Raw genomic sequence first — 6000 nt, 5'->3', positions numbered from 1 at the left:
CGGCGGCGGCGTCTAGGAATAACGTCCTCTCGATCTCTTCCTCGCCTTGTTGGTGCTCCACTCCGACGCCGGCGGCGAGACCGTGGAGTTGGTGCTCCCTGCGTGGAGCGCCTGCACAGGGGTCTGGTCTTCGTTCTTCCTCGTCTCCGGTGGGCGGTGGATGTATGAAGCTTTTGTTTTAGGGTGCAGAGCAAGCTGGAGGTCCGGCGGTTCCTTGGTGGGTGGTCCAAGCTCGATCTTCGCTCGGCGGCGGCGGTCGCCGACGGCGAGCCTTGGTCCAGGGTCGCTGGAGCTTGGGCGGGTCCCTGACCGATGGATCTGCAGCGTTTGCTTTTTCTACTGCGGTTCTTCTTAAAGCCATGCGGCGATGGAGCTCCTCCCGACCTGGGGTTGGCGGTGACTGTTTCTGGCAGCCTCCGGCGACGGCAGGTGGCGGCGGCGTCCACAGGCGTGTAGTTGCAGAGGTCCCAGGATCTTAATGTATTTTCTTCTTTTTTTAGGTGCCTTTCTGCAAGTACTTTGGTGGAACAGCTACTCTGTATCCTACCTGGGCGTATCTGTATTTGTACTAGACTTTGTACTGTTTACTTAACTTAATACATGTGTGTTCCGATCAAAAAAAACTTGCTCTTTTCTTATATAGCACCCAAACTTCAAAATTTCTCTATCTGTGCACTAATGAAAATTTTGTTTCATATCTAACACTTCCGCTAGTATGGACACTTGTAACATCCGTAAATTTCACCCCAATAAATCACTCGTTAAAAACAATTTTAAAACTTTGCAAAAATCTTCTTGAGCTCATTTTCTTTCCGTCCAAAAATATTCTATCGTGAGATTTCTAGGGTACCCACAGCCGGGTGGCGGAACGCACCTGCCTATTCCCAGAGAGGGAGTACTCGGGAAGGTACTAGGCGATTGGGCTGATCTAGCTCTGAGACAAGCACACAAGAACACACGATCTAGAGTGGTTCGGGCCGCCGGAGCGTAATACCCTACATCCACTGGGAGTGGTATTGATCTTGGTTGTGTATGAATCTATCCTCTGCCGGGTCTTGGCTTTCACCCAGCCTGAGTTTTTCTTCTAGCGGGCGCCCCTTTTTATAGACCAAGAAGTGCGGATACATAGGATGTTGGGGCCCCGACAAGTGGGCCTAACGTGACTGTGCAGCATACTGCGCAGAGTACTTAAATGGCTACAGTGGTTACGAATCTTTCCTCCGATATGCTTCCATGCCCTGCTGACTCTCTGACGAAGGGAGGTCTTCTCTTGTCCCGTCAGCAAGGTGCCCGTTGGGGGAACGTAGCTTGCGGCGTGACCTGTTGAGGCTATTATGTAGGCGTCATAATGGGTGAAGCCGAGCCGTCGTATCCATCTGTCATGGCAGACTGACAGGCGCGGCGTGGGCGGCGCCAGCAGCTCCACTATGCATCTTGGTAATACGCGATCAATAGTGCCCCCTGGTCAAAGAATCACCTCGGCTTCTGCTACATCAATGCGGACGTCCTCCTACCGCAATGAATACAGTGGTAGGTGAACTTTAATATGGAGACCAAGCGGCTTTATATACGTGTCTGCGCTTGCAGACACGTGGCGGCTCCGGACCACCCCAAGGCGGTGTGTCGATTCCTTCCCTTGGCGAGGGGTCCGGTTACTATACAGGGGGTCCGAGACCCCATGGGGGGCCCGGGATTCCGCGAGGATCCGGACCTCCACGGGAGGTCCGGAGCCTCCGGCCGTTCGGGCTGAGTGCCTGCTTCTTCCGGAACACGTGGTGCTTCCGGACCTTTCCCAACCAGGGGACGGGTCCAGGACCGTTGTCGGGTGAATAGGGCTTCCGGACCGCAGGGGTCCGGCTGCTGGATGTAGTTAAGGATAACTAAAGACTCTTCTCGCCTAGACACAGTAAGAGGGGGTACCCAGTCCTGGGGCACCGACATATTCTCTTCCAGCCTACCACATCTTTCGTTCATTTGTCTTTCCATCAGTATATAAACTTCTCTCTAAAATATCCCTAATCACTTCTTTCACGTGTACGTGCCCTCATGCACAAGCATCAACTCCCTTTTATCATCTCTCATCTCTGAGCTCTAGCGCACACACGGCATGCAGCTTGCACGAGTGCAAGCAGAGCACTTGAACACAGCACGCACGCAAGCGAAGCACTAGCATCAGCAGGCCAGGCAACGCACCCACGCGCCGCACGCGCGTCCCTGAGCCCCATGCGCACCACGCGCCCGGGGCGCCCGGCGCGCCGCTTGGCCCTGCCCGACCTATCTTGTCGTCCCGTGCCGCCTTGCCGCTCGCGATGCCGAGCGCCATCAATGGCTACCCGGATGCTCGTCGCGCCGCCCGTCGACAGCACAGCACCACTGCCTCGCCGCCCGAGCCCGCACTGCTCGAGCAGAGCTCGACGCCGAGCTCCACGCCGAGCGGCCGGGCCCCTCCACTTGCAATGGTGCGCCTGCCCGAGCAGTCCCGTCACCCTGTGCCGCCTCGCCGCTGGAGACGCCGCTCTGCGAAGCTCGCAAGCGGCCGAGCACCATTAAAGCCGCCCGCCAAGCTCGCCGGCCGGCCACCACCACGGCCCCGCCTCTCCACCGCCTTCCAGCGCTTATAAATAGGCCCTCGTGCAGCTCCTCGCCACCATCGAGCTCGCCGAGCTGTCCAGTCACGCCGCTCATCCTCTTCCTCGCTCCAATTCCGCCTTCCTCTGTTCTCGGCCAAAAACATACCTCCCCGTCGATCTCCTCGCCCGGGTCATCTCGGTCCGATTCCTCTCGAGGTGAGCACCCCCACACCCTCCTCAACCTGCCCCAAGCCGCGTCTTTCCCTCTCCATGCCACCAGCGAGCTCCCCACGAGCTCCCGTACGCCATGCCCATGGCCGTCGCGGCCGCCGGAGCTACCCTTCGCTTCCTGCGCCCGAAGTCACCAAAGCGGAACCCCCTCATCCTCCTGTCTCTCCCCATACCCTCGGATTAGAGAACGGTGGCCGGAGCCGCCGGCAGCTCGAGCTCGAGCTGCCCAGCCATGGCGTTGCCGCAGCAGAGGAGAACACAGCTGCTCTGACCTTTTAAGCTCGTGTGTGTAATCCTTGTAGCAAGCCACAGGTGTTGGGCCGTCCAGCCCATATGCACCAGGTAGACTCACGTGGTGCTGCTAATTGAGCACGTCACACACCCAATCCTATTTATTTTCCATTTTCGGAATTTAGTTAAGAGCCACCAATTATAGAGCCATATCTCCTCCATCCCGGCTCCTTTTCGCGTAATTTTTTTTTTCTAAATTCCTATAAAATCATATACTATCCACTCAGCCTATTTTCATCTCCCCTTAACCACGATTTAGCCCTTAAACACCTCCTTAACCTATCATTTTATGCACTAAGAATCCTCCAATTACTCCAAAACTTTACCACGCCCTTCCTAGTACTATTTCGGCCAACTCCATTCAAAAATCCTTCCAAAAATATTTCTCATCCTTATTTCTTTATTTTCTCCGATTCGAGCTCAACTATAAAATATGTGTTTCTTTTCTTGATGGTGTATTTGTTTATATACGTTGTAGATCACGATGTGAACGAAGGAGAGCCCGTCGACGAGCAGTACTGCGAGCAAGCGAACGAGGACCAGTTCTGCGACCCCGAGCCCGAAGGACAGCACTTTGAACAGGAACCCCCAGAAGTCTTTGAAGACGGCAAGTTCAATCCCATCATTTGATGCATGTTTTTTTTCCTAGTTTTTATAAATACAACCTATTGGCCTATTTTACAAAATTGCATATATTTTGCCTGCTGAAAACACGGTTGGATAGCCACCCCTTGATTTGTTATGACCATTCCTTGACTACCTAGGTTAATGTCTGAATGTGTTTGGACGTTAATCACTATTAGAACGCTTAGGACCTTAAACTCAATACAACTTGCTTTATAAAAGGAAAATGTGTGAGTGTGTGGGAAGGAAAAAAAAGGTGAAATTTCGAAAGATAAGTTTGGACAGGATGGATGGCATTTCTGTGTGATTTGCCGATTGGTGTGCTCGTGCCTGTGTGGCAGAGCAAGGAAGGGAGATATCCATCTTGTCACAACTAAGGATCGAGTTGGTGTGTCATCTCACCTAACTCCACTATCGTGCAAACCACTCGACCGTTGAATAGGCAATGGCTTAGCATAAACCTCACTAGTTAGTCTGATAGCCATCAGGAGAGCTGGGAGCAACGGGTGATCAAGGAGAAGGGATTAGCTCTGTGTGACTTATGCCCCGGTTAGAACCTCTGTGACAGGTCAATGACCCGTTGTGCATCCCGTGATGGCTAGTCAGGTCTAGCTAAGGTGGGTAATGGCTTTGTTGGGATCTGCACCGACACTAAGGTGGTCGAGTTGCGGCACCCCGCTTGTGGGTAAAGTTGCACACCTCTGCAGAGTTAAAATCTATTCGAATAGCCGTGCCTACGGTACTGGACGAGTTACGGTGTGGTCACATAACTAGTGTTTATTTTGGGATGGGTTGGCGTGAGTTGTTTTGGGAATGTGTCCGGCAGTTGTGCCGTGTGCTACGGCAGATGAGGAGTCCGGTAGCAGCTTAAAACTTGGATCATGTGTGGATCAACCCCTCGTGTTACTCGGTACAGGAAAACTGGTTTTGGAAATGCTTGCTTTCAAATGAACATTTGCATAAAATCTAGCTTTCCGCAAAAGTAAACCTTAACCTTATCCTTGAATTACCCTGTGCATAATATTCTGTTTATTCCCCCCTCCGTGGGTGTGGTTGGACTTGCTGAGTACGTTTGTACAGGGACAGATCTAGCGTGGGGGCTGGTGGTGCGCCAGCCCCCCCTACGTGCTTGCACATCAAGGGAAAATAGGGGAGGAATGAGGGGAAGAAGAAGAGAAGAAAGAAGGAGAGAGGGGCTGGAGGAGGAAGAAGGATGTCAGCCCCCTGTCCATGAATCCTGGATCCGCCACTGCGTTTGTACTCACCCCATTCTTAATTTTTACAGAGGAAGACCCAGATTTCGTTCCCGAGGACGTCGAGTAGGGTACCGTCCTACATCCAGCCTTGCCTGTGGATTAGTGTCACCCGCAGGAGATCCCGCATGGCGCAAGACTCTAATGACCCCATTTTCATAATTAATATCGTTGTGTGGGTGTGGGTTGTAATCCTTGCGATAGTGGCGCTTCTCTGCCCATTACCGCGTAGAGTTGTACGGTGATGAACCATCTGATGTAATAAATGTGTCATCAGCCTCCTGGGACTGATGTTGACATCACATTTAAGTCTTCTATTATGAGGGGACGCTTCAACACTTTAACGGTATTAACTGCAAGAGAAAAAGACATTTTTGCCCCTCTTTGGTTTCTATCCTATCTCGTACATCACGCGGCTATGTTAGGCGCTATTTTTTAAAGTTTTTTTTTAATCCAAAGTTACTTTGGCGCCAAAATTTTTCGATCTGTGCTTGTTTTTTCCCCTTTAGTTCTCTCTCATTTTTTGCAATGCAACATGACAATTAACCAAACAAATTTTAGAGAAGATCCTCGTGGTCATTGCTGGGCTATCAAACTATGGCTGCTTAGTTTTTGTAATTTTTTTGCGACATTTTTTTTTGTTTCTTTTGCCCTTGCTGATGGCACTGTGGCATTTGAGCGAACAGGTGGCGGCCGTGCGGCCGGTGCCGTTCTCGGGGAAAGCGGTGGTCTTCGAGCTGTGAGACGGCCGGGTAAGCACCAAGCAAGAAACCTCACGCGAGCTGTTCATGGTCCTGCTACGCCTCAGACGGTCTCCAACAAGACGCATACCGCGACCCAAACCCATTTTGGGTCACGCATAGTGTATTTGCCAACTGAAATCGTTCTCCAACAGGCTACCCAAACGCGACACCCATTTTGGGTACCGAGCGAGGCAGGACGCAAAAATGCCCACCTCGTGTTCCTCTCCCCCGGCGCGAAGGAAGGCGGCGGTCCTGCTCGACCCCCACGGCCGCAAGCGGGACGGCGCA

This window comes from Panicum virgatum, chromosome 5K (assembly GCF_016808335.1).
Source record: "Panicum virgatum strain AP13 chromosome 5K, P.virgatum_v5, whole genome shotgun sequence".
Lineage (NCBI taxonomy): Eukaryota > Viridiplantae > Streptophyta > Magnoliopsida > Poales > Poaceae > Panicum > Panicum virgatum.
The sequence above is the reverse complement of the archived record's forward strand: the minus strand, read 5'-3'. Positions refer to the sequence as shown.